A 16102-nucleotide genomic window follows, 5' to 3' on the forward strand; every position below is an offset into this window, starting at 1 on the left:
AGCTAATTTTGTTCAAATAAAAAATGTGAAATAATCTGAGTTACAAACTGAAAAACCACCCAAGCTATGAAAATAATCAAATATTTGAAATAATAATAACATATAATAACATATAATAATATAATAACATATAATAATATAATAAAATAATCAAAAGGCAGCCTTAGAAAGTTGCCATTTCACCTCACCCAACAGGAGTACATCAGAAGCTATACGAAAATTTCTTTGTACCCCAGTCCCAGAGAACGTGTTCCCCCAGCATCAGCCACTGAATGTGCCTCAATCTACAGGTGAGCAAGAGCCTTTCTGTCATTCTTTACTGCTCTTCAGTGGGGCACAGTGGCATGAATGCTAAAAATGAGCTAAAAATATACTCTGTTTCTAGCACCTTCCATCCTCCACCCATGCTTCATGGAAGGCATGGAAGAGAAGGCAAAGGTAGCATTCTCCATAATGCAGAAAAAGGGAGAAAGAAGCATGGTGCACACAGAAGGAACATGATTCAAGATGAAGAGACAAAGTAGTCAGGCTAGGGGAGACAGATGAGACAGGGGCAGGGAGATATGCAGTCACTGAAGTATATTTCATTCCAGAACTTGGAGTGGAGCCCAGAAAACTGAAGTCTCAAAACCCTCCTCTGCTGTCAGCGAGTATTTACAAAAGCTAATTGCAAAGCTCTTCTCTCAGATTTGCAGCTGGACACAGAAAGGGTAATGGTCCTCTACAGCTACTTGTCCCTTCACTATTCCAAGAGGCAGACAGCTTTGTAATATAGTTCTTAACTTCTTGGGATACCTATATGATACTATTAAACAGAAAAGGAATTGTGTTTTGTTTAAAAGCACAATATTTAATACCATAAAAATGTTCCAAGATTAAAAGTGTTAGAAAGAATTAATTCAGTGCAGAATGAATTAAACATTCAAATACTGAAATTGTTCCTATATACACTGTAGCATGGACGCACACAACTGGCATACATCTCTTTTCCTTTGTAACCATGGGTAATTAACACATGGCCCACATAAACATGTATGCCAGCATCAATTAGGTTTCCTTCCTTCAACTGTGAAAGAAAACTTCATTCTTGTTCTGTGACACAAGGTTTCAGCCATATGTAAAGGTTGCAATACAAAGAAAACAGTCTTCTAAGCTAGTGTGAATAGAAAACAATGCAAGGGGAAAAAAAAGAAAAAAAAAAAAAAGTTTGGTCAGATGAGCATCCAGGCAGTCCCTGTCTGCTGCTGCAGCATTCTGCTATGCAATTTGTAGCGTGCAATCCTTACAACTTATTTTCCCTCCCTCTCAATATGCCTCATGTACCAGAATGTTCACAGTCAACAGCAAGTTTCAGAGCTGCTTTAGAAGATGAAGACCATGAGGTTCACCAGAAAGCACCATAAGCACTCAAATCACAGAGCTAAACCTTAAGGCAATGATCACCCTCAGGGAGATATATTATGTTAACTCAGGAATTCTGAGTACTAATTGCACACATCTCTACAACACCTATTATTCTGAGAAAATGTTTTTAACCTCCAGAAGTCAAAAGATGCACATTTTCCACTGTAGTTCTATGAAGTTACTGTATTTCCTGATTTGTATTTATTCACTGTTAGTAAATGAGGGTTTTCCCCACGCATTTGGCATCCTGGCTTGCATCAGCAATAGTGTGGCCAGCAGGGACAGGGAAGTGATCTTACCCCTGTACTCGGCACTGGTGAGGCCGCACCTCGATTCCTGTGTTCAGTTTTGGGCCCCTCACTACAAAAAGGACATTGAATTACTCAAGCGTGTCCAGAGAAGGGCAACGAAGCTGGTGAAGGGTCTGGAGCACATGTCGTACGAGGAGCGGCTGAGGGAACTGGGGTTGTTTAGTCTGGAGAAGAGGAGGCTGAGGGGAGACCTCATCGCCCTCTACAACTACCTGAAAGGAGGTTGCAGAGAGCTGGGGATGAGCCTCTTTAACCAAGTAATAAGTGATAGGACAAGAGGTAATGGCCTCAAGTTGCGCCAGGGAAGGTTTAGACTGGATATTAAAAGGTATTTCTTTACAGAACGGGTAGTCAGGCGTTGGAATGGGCTGCCCAGGGAAGTGGTGGAGTCCCCATCCCTGGAGGTGTTTAAGAGTCGGGTTGACATAGTGCTGAGGGATATGATGTAGTTGAGAACTGTCAATGTTAGGCTAATGATTGGACTAGATGATCTTCAAGGTCTTTTCCAACCTAGACGATTCTGTGATTCTGTGACTGCTTGCAAGTGCAATCTAGTGAATGTCAAAGTGTAGAATCCTGAAACAAAACAAGAGATAGGCATTGGCCCACAGAACAGATGTATAGTACCATTAAACGGGCTTATGAACAAAATGTACTTATGAAATATTACAGTGTGCATCTGCATAAAACTGACTGTTGATGGGAACCAAAGCCGACAAAGGCATAACAATATAAAAACACATCTGTGATCTTATTCTGTATGTGGTGAAAGTGACAGCCCATCAGTGACAATTATCATATATTACTAATGCAATATTAATCAAACATTCATTACTCTAATTAGAAAAACTTGTCTTGAAAGGCAGTCTGACTTTTCACCTCTGGAACTGTAATTGACACACGAATTTGACAGTCTTAATGACTATAAATCCTTAGTGGGAGAAACAGTGTCTTAATCTTCCAGCATTTAGCTTAACCGCCAGTTTCCACTCTCTGTAGGTAAAATTCAAGTTCAGCTTAGATGATCTCATGCGGTACTTCAACCTCTGTTAAGTACTAAACATACATCTACCACGAGGCAAAGATAATACACAGGATAGATGCAGGTTTACTGAGTGGGGAGTAAGTTTTCTTTGAAAGAAACCTGGAATATCTGTCTATAACATACAAAGTCAAGCCTGAACTGGGATTTCAGTTATCCATGGGCACGCACACACTTTTGAACCTGTGTAACTTTTTTTGTCCCTTCAGAAGTGTCATTTTTGTGCACATACAATGTCAAGAAACCCACAATTATGAACGAAATACAAAAGAGACCAGGTAGCAGTATAAAGTCTGACTTTCAAACAATTCACGCAGAAAAGAAAAGCATTTAGGAGATAATATTTTGAAGTGCCAATAACCCAGCAGGTCTCATTAAAAAAAAAAAAAAAAAGAAAAGACATGCTGTCTTTGTGCTTATGTATTGACACAATCCAATGCCTGCTTAAGGCAATGATAGACATTACATTCACAGTGTGAGCCACAGATTTGAGCGAGTTTCAGATCAGGCTCCTATGGATTATCCTAACTATGCTAAACCATGAGACATTCTTCTAGCAATAAAAATTAGATGTGTACATGTTAGAGGCTCTATCAGGCTACGCTGGCTTACGGACATGCTTCTTTTTATACACCTTGATGAAGATGTTGAAATCTGGACCCATTTAAGTCACAATGACTTTTGCTATTTATTTCAAAGGGTGTTCTGATTTTACCTGATATAAAATCATAGAATCATAGAATATCTCAAGTTAGAAGGGATCCATAAGGATCATCAACTCCTGCTCTTTGCAGGACTACCTAAAATTAAATCATATGCCTAAGAGCATTGTCCAGATGCTCCTTGAACTCTGGCAGGTACAGAGGAGACCACCCTACCATTAAAAAACTTATAATACTGTTTGACCTTACAGGATACTTGGTAAAGTTAATATAAGTTAATTGAAATTCAGACTGTTGACAAAATATAATGGAGAATTAATTATAATTTAGAACTATGAGTATATTTTAATCTGTCTTGACTCATGTATCTGATAATTATTTAGGGAATACAAAGAGCGTTACGATTTGTTTAGCACTGTAATTTTTTGATGTTACCATTTCAAATTACTGTGTTATTTTCATTTACATTATCAGACATGGTCTGAAAGTGTAGGGAAGGTCTATTTATCATCTCTGAAACAGGAAATTCATTTGGAACTGATATCACAAATAAAAGTCTAAATATTTAAAACCCTAAAAGCGTAACTTCAAATTGTTTAATCTTTATCCTTGGTTATACATCTTCATTACTTTATGTTATGAAAGTCATTCAAACTATGCAATCACTTGTAACTAACCTGGCAAACAAAACTCAGAAATTATCTGTATTCAGTTTGATGTGATTTTTCTGTTGTTCAAAACAATAATTTTTGTACGAATTCATTTCTTCTTGCTAAACACAGACTCATTTCAAATTCATTACCTTGACAACAACATCCTACTAAATAAACAGTGACCATGTTTTTACCACAACAGGGATGGCAATACTGTATTAGTCACTAAAGAGGAGAAAATGAACACATTTATTACTGTGGTCAGTACTACACAAAAGATTTGTCAGTTGTGATATTCATTGCATAAGACTTTTCTTCCACACACTGTGCTCTTGATTTACCCACACACTATTCCGAAGCTTAGCATCATATGTGCTAACCCTTAAATTCAAATTTATTCCTTAATTGGCCATGTAACTGTTGTAACTGGTGACCTTCATTTTTTTGTTGGTTTGTTTTTTGGGTTTCTTTTTCCTCTCCAGTTGTCATATACTCCACTATCCAAATGATAAACTTTTACCCCTCTCTTCCTCAAAAAAAAAAAAAAGTCTGGGATGAGGCAAAATTTTAAAATCTCTAAATAGTAGCTGAAAAATGGTAATTACATTAAAAAAAAAAAAAAGGTTTTCATTTGTCTTTACGTATTTACATTTATAGCTGCTTGAATCTAGCATTAAGTCAAATCCATTCCTGCTTTCATCCCACTTACCTCCCAGTAAACACATCAGTCACAGACCCAGTCTTCTGCATTTTGCATCTGCTGAGATAAACTCTACTGCAAATACATTTCTGCTTCCTGTTAATGCTATCCAGTCAGTGCACAGAAGGGAACAAGATCTGGTCTATTTTGATAAAATATTGGGGTTTGAGTTGTTTTTTTTTTTTTTTTTTTTTTTTTTTTTTTTTTACAGAGTATTTTCTTCAGTATATCTTTGGTTTAATTTCCCATTTATTTATCAGGCACAAGCAGAGTTAGTTAAAAGTAGTTATTAGATAAAGCATGAATAATTTCATCCTACTTTCAAGAAGTATTTGATCTAGCAATAAATACAACAAAATTAATCCTACTTCTTAAAATATCTCCATGTAAACTCTAAAAAAATGCTTAACAAAATAATCATTAATACTACATTTGCCACACTTAATCTTCCAGCACATACACAAACTTAGCTCTAAAGAGACTTCACTGAATTAATTTACTTACTTTAGTTGGCATATTGTAAAGATAATAATGGAATCTATTAAGAAAGGACTACATGATTAGGTTCCATAAAATTGTGGGCAACAATCCATGACTAATCTGCAAATTCAAAGGGGGAAGCAAAATGAATTTTTTTTCATTTATCTATTGTAAACAGATAAGATGTGCAGCTCACATACTGATCAATGTATTTAAACATTTTCTTTCTAATACTGTGGCTTAACTTTTTCTTCCACAAAACACACAGCAGGCAGCTTACCTTAGAAAAACTCATATTACAGATGAACAAACTGGAAAGTGACTGAGCATTTGGGTTACACACGCAAGTTTCAGTATCTAATGTCAGGAGGGCCCAGTTTGTCTCCAGGACAATTTGCCACTGAAATTCAATTGGATCAAGAACTGTTCTCTCGATTGCTGAATTAAACATTGGTTGATGATTTAAACAGTATGTGCTGAAAGATTTCCTTTTTTTCCCCCCAAAATACATATAAGTAAATACATTTTATTCTGTAAAATTCCAAGTGTCTCGGTATCATACAAAGTATGCATTCAGCTTTGAGTAATAATTTACTCCACAAATGTAAAGCAATTTGTTTGTATCCACTAAAATAGAATGAAACATATCCATGATACTAAAGTGTAGTAATAAATTACTGAGCTCTGCTAGTGGTGGAAAAAGCTTTATCATATTAGACTTTACGGTACAGCTCTATTAGTGTAATCTTTTATTTATTTATTTGGCCATACATCATGGTATACTAAATAACATATTGGCTATTTACAATCTGTAGAGGGCACACATCTGCCTAGATCAAACTGTTTAAAAATACTATTTCCTTTACCATGAGTAAGGGGTGTTTACTATAATCAACCATATGAGTGCAGTGTAACCGTGCTGCTGGTAACCAAAAATTCTGGACAGTCACTGTGACTATGCAGAAAAACTGTCTAATAATACAGCCACTGAGTGAATTATTCTTGAGAAGTAGACTTGTGGCTAGTCAGGTCTACCACATGCATGCAGCTAAGCGAGCGCGCCAAAGGTCTGACCCAGGGTTTGTGGAGTCCGCTACTTATTTGAGCTACCGGGTCTATAAATTCATGTTCTCAAGGCCACCTGATGGCAATAACTGAAGTGGCAGTTTCCGCCCTGAGGCGTGAGGTGTGCACTCACTGCCTTCAAGACCTTCCAGAAAGGAATTCACAGTTCCCCCTCGAGGTCTTCATTGGTTCCACAGAAAGACAGAAGAACTCTTTAAAGTGTCCCATGTGCTTGAACAGCTAATCTTCAGCCTCCTCTACAACACCAAAGAGAAGGGAGAGATTAACATCAAGAATAAGGGAGTTTAAAGGGAACTCACTCTCTCACTTTTATTCTCCCTGCGGTTGAGAAAATAAAATCCCCATCAGAAGATCAATCCTGACTTAAACCTAAATTCAAAGCATATGTAAGCCTGAAAAGGTTCTCCACATTTATCAAGCATATTGCTAACATGGGCGGTAGCTGCCATGAACTGGATATGGAAGGAAAGATGAGTACAGCAGCAGTTTATGATTAGACTAAATGTTAAGGCAAAATCAACAGATACATCTGTAATAATTTATTTTCTACAGTAACACAAGGCTCTCATATACACACAATATCGGAGTCAACAGTATGTTCATTTTTCATACAAAACAATAAAAAACAAGACCAAACCAAACCCAAATGCTCAAAACCAGGACACTGCTTTGTTCAGCAATTGTTCAAACCAATGCCTAAACCAGCTGCGAGGACTCTGTATAACTAAGCCCTGTAGGGAGAAGGAAGGCAGAAAGGCTAAACTAAACTAGTCTGGCAGACTCATCAAATAATTAATTAACTGTACCACAAATAATTATATAATGATTCCTGTTCTGTAAAAAAAAAAAAAAAAAAAAACCGAGAAAAATCACAGTTGAACCAAGTAAAAATCCACACCAAATTTATTAATCGGTATCTCTTCATCTGCAATAAAAGAAAATAAAATACTGGGCTTTTCTGCAATAGCTTCAGGTTCTAGCATTGCTTCTTGCATCAAGGACATATCTTGCACACAGATCACTGGGAGCTGCACACAGAACATTGGTAGGTTTTTTTCTAAATGATGTACTGTATTAATCATGAAAATGAACTTCGTCATGACACCGTTACAGATTAATAATATTCGAGCTTTTAACAACTCAGATTTACATTTGTGGACTTTCCTACATACTAGTTTCTCTGTTCTTAGAGAGACTGTAAGTCTGTGGGGAAAAAATGGTCTCATTATTTTTGGGCCTGTAACAGTTCTGGAAGCAAACTACAGGTAAGTTGAACCGCAAAAAGCACGTTATAGTTTCTATAGATGTGCAAAGTCTGTTAGAAAACTGATTACTGGACACACAGAATTTTCCCCAATTTTCTTCTTATTGTATGTAAAATTTTTCCTTTTAGTTCCAAAAGAAACTGAAATGGGCACCAGGATGAATCTTCATCTTTCTCTCACTATGCTCTGCTGTGTGTTATCATGAAGGCACCAGAAATTTAGAGTAAAGAAACATGATATAATTTATTTCTCCTAGGTCCCATAGAAATGCTGTGATCCTTGAGTAATCTCAGCAAATATTTTTTGTTTTCAGAAGGGCTTTACAAGTGTAACACACAAAAGTGTTGCTACTGCATTTTAGCATTTTTTTTAATGAAAAAACCCTCTAATATGGCCCTGACCAATTGGTGCTCAATATTAAAAACCTCATATGGCTTTTTACAGGGCAGGCAACCTATTCCGGCAGTTCATGTTCAAAATGCCAGTCAGCATAAAGAGCAAAGGATCAGGTCAAGAACTTCAGTATACTCTCATATTTTGACTTGATTTTGTCAGAAACATCCTCTGAAAGGTAATTTAACATAAGAGATTAATTATTTTGCAGTACACTGCACTGATTCTAGAAGTACCTTACAAAATAGCTGCTTTGTAAATGACAAAAGTACTTGAATACTGCAGAACTTCCTTGTGCTTAGCTTTTCTCTTTCTGTATTTAAGATCTCATTGCTAACTGTGCAAAGCTTTTTTTACATTAATCTGTAAAAATGGGAACGGCATTTCCTCATCTTTTGTCTAAATATACAGCTGATAATTATTAAAATCTAGTTTTAGAAATATGCAAATTATTATTCCTTTTTTTTTCCTATCTGCCCTGATCCTGATTTCTAAAGATATCCCTTTTTCTGAAAATACATTTTATTTGAAGACAAACAGCATGCAAGAACCTAACCATATGTATAGAATAGTAAATGTCCTTTTTATTTAGCTCATCTGTGATGTGCTCACAGGCTTCACGCTACTGGTTTTGCCCCTTGACTAAGAAATTATTAGCATATGACACAGCAAACAAATGATCTTTTTCATGCATAAATACCTTTGTTCATATATAATTCTGCTATACAACTCTCTATGCAAAATACAGCATGAAGATTCCCAGTGGGTAAATTTATATCATGCTACAGAGATGTAAAGCACCATTCTGGATGTCAGACCACACACTATCACACTATGGTAAGAAACACCACATAGATTTGCAGGTTGAACAAAAAATGAAAAATTATGATTTTTACATCATTTCTAACCAACTCACACTTCTACCCAAGGTGAAATGAATGCTCTTCAACTACCATGCCACTTCAGTTCTGTAAATGACATTACACGGGTATTGAAACAGCTCTGCGAAGAATATTCCTTGAAGTAGTTTTTATGAACTAATGAAAAAAAACCCAAACCAAAACAAAATGGAAGAAGTAACCATAGTTTTCACATGAGTAAGTTTGTAATATTTCAGGAATGAAAAACATAAATATTTTTTCCTGAGGTAAGAGGACAGCCAGCCAGTTTGGACACCATCCAGTAGCCTCTCCTGAGTGCAGTATTGGTAGCTCGGTTTTTTTCTTCCCCCCCCCCCCCCTTTTTTTTTTTTTTTTTTAAGAAAAAATTGTGCATTGGGTGTTTTTCCAAAGAATAGTGAGATCCAAGTGTGTAAGAAAAAGGTTTTGTCTTCAGTTTATAACTCCTCTTGAGTTTATTTTATCAATTAGATATCCATATTACATTTTTTAAGAAATCCATTTTTTTCACTAAAACTTACAGTGCTTCCCAAATAGACTGTTATCTCATCTAGAGACTTTCATCTCATACAGTGATATACATACCATACTTTTCAAAGTACCACTAATCTAGTAATTGCTAGCACTATTTCACTGTTGCTGTTAAATGACATACACCATCTAGGTATTTGGAATAATTTTCCTCAGAAAATCAATTGAATAATCTCCCCAAATATTACATTTTATGGCTGCAAAGTTCTTCCATGAACAGAGTTACAGAATCAACATTTATTTTGAATCTAAACTGTTTTGACATGACGATGCTTGCAATACTTAATTTGTACAAAATAACAATAAATTCTCCTAATTCTACCCCTTTCATTCCTTTCCGTGGTTGTTTTTCCCCTATTTATTCTACTTTGCCATCCCCTTGCCACTAAAAAGCTACATTTAATCAACAGTATTTACAAAACCTTATATAAATTTGACAGTACTTTCCTGCAAAAAAAAAATCTGTTGGAAGGAACAGCTAGGTGGGATGATCTCCTATGGTATATTCTTACAAAATGGGATCTGATAATGGAATTTAGTGATGCTTGAAAAGACAGTCACAAAAAAAGAAAAACAAAACCCCACAACGTTATGGAGGTAAGCCAGATGCAGAGTTGTTGACGCCTTTAAAGGACCGAACCACACCTGAGCATTACACCCAATGAACAGATACCCAGAAGACACAGACTGAAAAGAACAAGGAATCTCTCCGATACCCTTGTAAAACATTTTCACCAATGCAGTGCCAGCACCACAAAACCAGAAGCTGCATTCTCCTACAATCCACAAAACAAAGCTCACCCTGTGTGAATGGTATACTGCAAGGACTCAGAAATTGTTTCAGCTGCAGGATGGAAAGAAGATGGAGATTCTTGTGTACTTTGGACATCTGTGAGAGCCTGTGTGTCCACGGACCAGGCTGACTCTCAATACTTCTGCTGGACAAAGGCAACTTCACACTGTCTGTTGTCTGGTTACGCACAAACATTTTTGAGACCAGTACCAAAACCCAGAAATCTGGATTTCATCTTAATTTCTCTTTACTTTTTTTCTTCCTTTTTCTTTTTTTCTGATGACAAGACAAAAGAAAAGCACAGGACAGTAGTGAGACACTAATTCTCAGTGCTGACTTCCAGTGTCGGATGCACGCTTCTAAAACTGAAGTTACCATGATGACGGTGAGAGTGCTAATCATTGTCTCTGTTATTGACCTCCAATCAGCCAGATATATTATTCTGTTCTGCCTGCAAAACTAAACAGACACAAGGAAAGAAAGTGTGTACAAGCGCAGAATTAGCAACAGAAGTCACATTTGGGAAGCTGGCTGAAAAAAACACTCTCTTTCGTTTGAAAAAGTGACTCGGCTACCATCCTATCAGCATGCCCCTTGAATTACCTTTAGTGAGGATTTATGCCCAGAACATGAAATGGACTTTTCAAGCACAATTCATTAACAAAATTTCTGGGGATCCTCATCCCCTTATCTCCTCTTTCCTCAAAAGAAATTAAAACTCAAGGAATCCTTTACTGGATCCAGCACAAGCACCACATCAGCACATCAGGCTATTGAGAAGCTGGAACCTGTAAGCTGTTGCAAGTCAACTAAAGCTACTGCAACCTACATTTAAAATTAGCCCACAAAGCTTAAAAACCACCTTTTAGATATGAGGCATCATCCATAACTACTGAGATCTTTGGTTATGAGTTGATGTCACACCCTTTTGTCATCTGAACCACAGCAACTGAGGTACAAAACCTGGATCTAAATATCCAGAAGTGTACATTTCCTTCACACAGTTGGAAGTCCCATTTCTCAAATTCCTGGTTTCCTTAGTATGAGAAATCAGAAGATGAAGAACATCTTCAGTTAGTTAAAGGTGATGGTAAAATTTTCAAAGGGAGAGAAACAACTGGGATGAGGGACATTCATTGAAATGCTACCCATACAGGGACAGGGCATCATGTGGAAAGACATCAGTAGTTTCTCATATACAAAGGTTAAAGGAAAAGCTTCACAGGCAACTATTCAAAAATGGTTCTCATCTAGCAGAAGACACTGAAGATATGCATAAAGTCAAACTTACTTGGCAAGCCAGATTACAAATGTACTAGCTGCTATCATTATGGTTTCTTAAGCAGATTTTCAAATGACACAGGCAAGTCTTTCAGAAACATAGAGATACAGAAAGGTAGAAATACACTGTGTGATTTCAAAGCACTGCAAAGTGTTTCTATAGACAATCTGCCAACAAGACAAGAAGGCCAAAGTCAGCATTAGCATCTGTCTTCCAATTACAGAGTCACAAATGACATATTGCTCAGTGACAAATGATGACTGCTGTCTTATATTAAGATGGTTGCTCTAGCAGATGTTTTCAAATTATCCCAAGCTATGTCACAGGGAAAGGCAAAAGAACTGGAAATATGCCCAGAGAGACCTGGTGCACCAGCAGCCTAAGGGAGCCATTTAAAAATCCATTTGGTATCCTCTCATGAGATCTTAGGTACAAAAACTGAATATAGAAAGGAAAAAGGGAGCAGAAGATATGCTATATTCCTCAGTGAAAGTTTTAAGTATCTGACTACAGGGTCATCTGGAATAAAACATGTTCACTTTGTCTTAGCTTGGACATAGAAACAGTCAAGGCAGACAGTCCTTCAAAGAAGGGGCGGGGGGGAACAAAACACAAACCCCAGAAAACAGTGCTCCATATTACTGCTCTGTGATAACAGAGTCAGGACAAAAGAAACTCTTTTTACTGTGAACATCTACAAACAGTAATCCTGGTATCACATACTGACTCAAAAAATAAAATTAAGCCTTGCTCTCTGGTGAGAGAAAAGGTAGACTGCTTTTGCTGTTACAAAACATCTGGGACACGATGAGGAAACTCTGTCCAAAAAGAATACAGACAAATAGAAGAGAAAAAGAGAAAGGAGATGACCACCTGTCCATCTGAAATGGACTAAGGAGTAAGGTCATGCCAGCTCTTTCACACAGTTAGAGCCAAGAGAGGTCTTCAAATCAAAAACCTGATGGGGAAAACAAGTTATTTCCTGAAATCCCCATAGTCAAATCATATATGTATAGAAAGGCGGAAAAACGTTGCAAGCAGCAGGGAGGATGAGAGTGGGAAGAGACACCGAGGGTGTGCTCATCCAGTGTAATATCATCCTCAAGAGCAGCCCTCTGGAAGCATGAGGCAACAGTAAAAGCACACCCCAGTAGACAAAATAACCACAAAGACGAAGGTGCCAATGAATGCTGCTACAAGTTAAGGAATGGGTGGGCGTCTAGTCCTGACCTACGGTGAGAGAGAAAATCCTCTCTCTCGTTACCATGGAGATCCCCTTTTCAGGTTTCTTTGGATGAGCTTTGTGCACAAGTGCAAAATTTGGCATGAGGAGAACAAGTATTAATTATGTGCCCCTGACAAAAATACCCTTCTTATATCTCAGGAGATAATACAACAGAGGCTGTAAAAATTAAGTTTGGTTACAGAGATTAAGGGCTGAATAAACTCTCTCATGTTAAAGCACCTTGAGCTCTACCTTCTTAAAACGGCAATGCCAGTGTGAGGGTTTGCACCTGTCTATTACAATTTGGGTGAAAACTTGAGTTACCAGATGGTATGAGACCGGAGTGAAAATTACTACAAAAAAATTGCGTGGAGGCTACTTACTACTGTTCTTTGGTACAGGATTGCCTTTCTTTATTATACTATTTCATGAATTATTCATGCAGTTCTTTTTGTATTTCCAGGTGGCAACATCACTAGCCGGGGCTGCACTGAGATGCACCACCTTTACAGGAAGGACAACAGTGCAAAGTGTAACACAAACAGATTACATTGGTAGGTTTGCAAGTGTTAATCCTACAAGAGATAGACCAGAATGAGCCTTGAATTAAATAAGTATATCTAACATACACAGTTCTGGTGAAGAAAAAAAAAAGAAAACCTTAATTCAGGAAGATATATATAGTGGAACACTATTGTACCCTTTATTTTGGAACTACTTCATTACCTCTCTAATAAACAGTATATTTTTCTACCATATGTTTTCATTAATTTACACTATCTAATTTTAATAATTCTGAAATACAGAATATCAGACAGACAAGTAATCTATACAGAAGGCAACAAGGGACTGTGCTGTTGCTGTTAAAAAAACCTAATTTTCCTGTAGTCATTACTATCAGCAGTAAATTTATCTTTAAGTATATATCCTTTAGACTTTTCGATTCTTTGGATCAGTGAACACTGATCAAACGTGCAACATCTTTTAAGTGAGGGGAAATACCTTAAGTGTATACACTGGACCCACATACCAGTAGAAATTAGTGTTGCCTTTTTAAAGGTGTATTAACACTGAAATACAATCCAACACAACCGGCTGAGCATACACCATGCTTACAAGCCCATCTACCTTTTATTTGTAAGCAGGCTATAAGGTTAAACAACTACTTTTTTTTTTTTTTTTTTTTTTTTTTTTTTGGTAAATAACTAACTTCATACGCTGTCCACTACATTTCTCACCATTTTTGCTTCTGTTACTATTTTTCCTTTTTTTGGCTTCCTGCCTTTAACTGTATTTACGTTATCTCTGACAGGTGTAGAAAACAACATGAATGAAACGGGATTATCCAAAATCAATCATGTGTGAAACCGAAGTGCTCCCTGTTAAATATTAAGTCCTCAATAATTTTTCTCCGAGATAAATAAAACCATCAACCTCCTTTAGAAACAAGCGTGGTGTAACACTTTCCTTGTGGACATCCTGAGCCGGGTTTAGTAACAGCAACAAGGAAAAAAAAAAAAAAAAAATAAAAGCCATAATTACATAAGGGAGCTCGCCGAGCGCCCCGCTTCCCCGGCGGGAGGGCGGGCGGCCGGGGGGGAGCTCGGCTTCCCGAAGGGCCCGGCAGCCGCAGGCTCCCCACACCCCCGGCCTGAAACGCTTCCCCCGGGAAGCAAAGTCCGTCCCGGGGCCCGGTCGAGCCCCGCGGGACGCGGCCCCCTCGGCGGGGCTGCGGGACCTCCCTTCGGTTCCACGGCATCCCCGCCCTGCGCGGGCTCTGCGGGGGGGGGGGGGGGCAAAAATTCACCCTGCTTCTCTTGTCCTGCCGAGGAGGGACCCGGGACAAACTCGGCCCCAAGAACAGGCGACAACTAGTTGTGGAGTCCGCGCGGGGCTGCCGGGGGGCGGCGGGACGCGGGGCCGCGCCCCGATGGACCGGGCCAGAGGGGGGGGGGGGCGGAGTGCGGCTGCCCCCTCCTCGCTCGCTCCCCAGAGGAGGGGGTGCCCCAGGGCAGGGGGAAGAGGACGGCAATCCTCGGCGGCTGCCAGAACACCCGCGGAGGGGGGATGACAGCCCCGCAAGGCCAGCTAGAAATTACTCATTTGAATGATGCAGCAAACGATGGGGGGGGGGGGGGGGGGGCTAGTCCTGCCGTTACCACTCTCCAGCCGTGATGCATAAGGCGCAGGTTCCCCGCCGGAGCGAGCAGCTCGCTGTCTTCCGCGCACACGGCAATTAATAGCAACCTTCATCCCGCGAAGCCCTCCCCGAGCGCTCCCACACGCTCGCAGCCCGCGGTGGCAACTGCCAGGAGTACAATAGCGGGAACCTCTCTGCCTGGCGGACCCGGGGGGGGGTGGTGGGGGGGGTGGTGGTGAAGCCGAAGCTCTCGCGGCAGCCGCCGAGCCCCCAAGCCGGAGCGTCCCGGGGAGCGGCAGCCGCTGGCGCGGCGGGAGGGCAGGCTGCCTGCCGGCAAGCGGCGGGCGTACGGCGCAGCGCGCTGCCAAAACACCATCGCCCGGCGGTATTGTCAGCAAACAGCACACAAGCATTTACCTTTTTATGCCCGCCGTCCGTCAGTCGAGCATTTGAGGGAGAGAAGGAGAAAGGAAAGGAAAGGAGAAGAAAGAGACAGAGAAATAGAGAGAGCGAGAGGCGGCTGCTAATCCCCGTGTAGAAAGACTTCCAGCAGCAGCAGCAGCAGCATGTATGTGCGTGTGCGTGCCCGGAGTGGAAGCACAGCCCTCCTGGCGATGCACCGGCTCTTGCACCGAAGTACTGTCATGTGCGTATCTCGGTGTGTGTACCCATGGAGAGACAAAAAAAAAAAAAAATAGAAAAAGAGACGGGGGGAGACTAGTCAGTCACACGCCCGGCTATGCACCGCGGGGCGGGGGGGAGAGGAGGAGGAGGAGGAGGAGGAGGAGCCCAGAGCTCCCCAGCCCAACCACCGGAGGAGCAGCTCGCTACTACGGCGGCCGGGCACCGCGAGCCGCCGGCGCGCTGCCCCTCCGCGCCGCCCTTCCCCCTCCCCCCTCCCCTCCCGCTCCCAAGGACGCGCCTTCGGGAAAGACCCCTCAGCGCCCCTGTCCCTGGGGACCCCGCTGCACCCCGAGCCTGCCCGAGCCCGGTGGGAAGCAGCTGACAAAAAAGAAAACAACCACCAGACGCCCCCCGCCCCCCCACCTCCATCTGCCCCCAAGATCGTCGCCCGGAGAGCGCCCGCGAGGGTGCGCCCGTGATGCCGAGCAGCCTCCGCGGGGTCGGGGCTGCGGTGGTTCCCGGGGGGGCCAGGCCGAGCCGTGCCGTGACCCCGGGACTGGCCACGGCCGCCCCGGGGAGCGGAGGGGGCTGCTCGGAGCGCGGGGGTGGGGT

At 40.6% G+C, this 16102-nt stretch overlaps 1 protein-coding gene across 2 annotated transcripts in view; it reads right to left on the minus strand.

Moving 5' to 3' along the window:
- Positions 1-15852, minus strand: part of DLGAP1 (DLG associated protein 1) — a 434783-nt gene extending 418931 nt beyond the window's left edge. For both annotated transcript variants that reach the window (XM_074821449.1, XM_074821461.1), the window contains exon 1: positions 15284-15852. The gene's annotated coding sequence lies outside the window, so the exon portion shown is untranslated. The remainder of the gene's footprint in view (positions 1-15283) is intronic.
- Between the last annotated feature and the right edge of the window lie 250 nt (positions 15853-16102).

Source organism: Strix aluco, chromosome 1 (assembly GCF_031877795.1).
Source record: "Strix aluco isolate bStrAlu1 chromosome 1, bStrAlu1.hap1, whole genome shotgun sequence".
In the NCBI taxonomy this organism is placed as follows: domain Eukaryota; kingdom Metazoa; phylum Chordata; class Aves; order Strigiformes; family Strigidae; genus Strix; species Strix aluco.